Source organism: Garra rufa, chromosome 1, assembly GCF_049309525.1.
Source record: "Garra rufa chromosome 1, GarRuf1.0, whole genome shotgun sequence".
Lineage (NCBI taxonomy): Eukaryota > Metazoa > Chordata > Actinopteri > Cypriniformes > Cyprinidae > Garra > Garra rufa.
The window spans coordinates 89,558,699-89,561,198 of NC_133361.1; positions in this window are offsets into that span (position 1 = coordinate 89,558,699).

Consider the following 2,500-nt stretch of genomic DNA (forward strand, 5'->3'; position numbering starts at 1 on the left):
TCTTTACCATACAACACAAGCTTCAGGACTGAAGAAGGAGTGCAGTACTTCAGAGTGATTCACGATAATCAAGTGAAGACATGCAGGATCTGTGTAAGTCCGGAGCATGAAAAAAAGGACTGCCCACAATTCACATGCAGAAATTGTCTTGAGCAGGGGCATTATGCGCGAGACTGTAAAGTCCCGCGGTGCCAAGGCTGCCAAAAGACAATGTTAAGATGCAGATGCGAGATAGAAGACGAGGAAAATGAAGATCCAGGAATGGAAATACAAGAGGTAATGGGAGTTACAACAATTGAGAGGTTAAATGACTCACAAAGGCAGACGCAAGGAGAGGACGAGAAACAAGATGACGAGGAAGAGGAGAACAACAACATAGATGAGAATAAAGAAAAGAAGGAAGATGAAGAACAAGGAATGGAGATGGGAGGAGGAGCGAACAAAGAGGATATAAATTTGATTAAAGAAGGATTTTCTAAGGAACAGGACGATGTGGACACTAATGAACTGGACTACGAAAAAGGACAAGAAAAAGAAAAAGCTGAGGATAAGGGAATAAAGACACTGACTGAGGTAAGAGGAGCAGACAATGGGGGGGAAATTCGTGGAATGGAAAACAAAGGAAAAGAAAGACTGAATAGATGTGTAAAAACAAGAAAAGATGGCTTAGACATTCAACAGGTTCTTAAAAGGCAGAAGATAAGAAGAGAAGAGCAAAAGGAAAGACTGGAGAGGAGGAAAGCTGAAATGGGTGAAGTAAAAAATACTTTTTTGAAAGACAATGAAACGGATTGAATGGTGGGTTTTGGTTTTTCCAATCTTTTCTTTAATGAGCTCTATATCAATTGTATCGCTGAATGCTAGAGGATTATCCAAATGTCAAAAGTTTGAAAGATTAATGTGTCTGACCAAAAAATGTGATGTGCTATGTTTACAAGAAACGAAATGGGAAGATAAAATAAGTGATGAAATTAGAAAATTATGGAACGGAGAAATATATAGTAACTGTGATATGGAAAGGAAGAGAGGGGTAGCTATTTTAATAAGAAAAGGAGTATTTGAAGAAGTAAATATAGATTATAAAGACACAAAGGGAAGAATAATAATTGTTAAATTTGTGTGTAATGGAAAAGAAATGAAAGTGTGTAATATACATGCACCAAATGATGAAAGAGATAAATTTAATTTTTACAGGGATATGAATGAGTTAATAGAAAAACATGACAACATTATGGTGTTAGGTGATTTTAACACTGTAATACAGAGAATTGATGTAGATGATTCAATGGGATTTAGAAGAGATAGAGGGAGGAATGAACTACATAACATAATGGAGAAATATAATATGGTGGATGTGTGGAGAGAGAGGAATGGTATGAAAAGAGAATATTCAAGAAGACAAATTGTTGACAGAGTTCTAAAGCAAAGTAGAATAGACTTATTTTTATGTAATAAAAAGGAAGCATATTATGTCACTAAGGCGTCTTACAAAAATTATAGTGAGAGTGATCATGATTTTTTATGGATATTGATGAATTTTAATGAGGCTGATAAAGGACCAGGGGTGTGGATATTAAATGCAGAACTTCTAAAAAATGAAATATACAGAATGGAAATAGAAAGTATAATAATTAATAGTGTAAATGAGGAAATGTATGAAATGGAAAAAGGGTTTTGGTGGGACATTCTAAAAAAAAGAATAAAAAAATTCTCAATGGAATATTCAAACAAATGGCAAAAAGTCAAAAAGATGAAAGAAAATAAGATCAAAAAAGAGTGGGATGAAGAAATGAGGAAAGTAAATGAGCATGATGAAAATATTGATAAGATAATAGAATTACAGGAAGAATTAAAGAAAATAGAAGAAGAGAAGTGTAAAGGAGCAATAATAAGAAGTAGGGCGAAAGACATTGTAGAAGGAGAAAGAAGTACAAAATATTTTTATGAATTAGAAAAAACAAGACAGAGAGCAGATATAATAAAAAGTATTAAAACAGAAGATGCAAGGATTGTAGAAGATAAAACAGGAATTTTGGAAGAAGTCAGAGAATTCTATAAGCATTTATTTACCAAAAATGAGATAGTTTTAGAAGATGAGGAATTTGTATTAAGTAAAATACAGGTTAAAGTTAATGAGGGAGACAAAGAAATGTGTGAGAGTGAGATTACGGAATTAGAAATAGGAATTGCAATTGATCAACTGAAAAATGGTAAAAGTCCAGGAATAGATGGATTAACAGCTGAATTTTATAAGGTTTTTAAAGATGTGTTATGTCCAATTTTAAATGAAATATTTATAGATAATTTTAAAAAAGGGAATTTAACGAATAGTATGAAGAAAGGTATGGTGAAAATAATTTACAAGAAAAAAGGTGATAAGAGAGACCTGAAAAACTACAGACCACTAAGCATGTTGAATACAGATTATAAAATATTAGCCAAAATTTTAGCCAATCGATTGAAAATAGTAGTACCAAATATAATTACTACAAATCAAGCA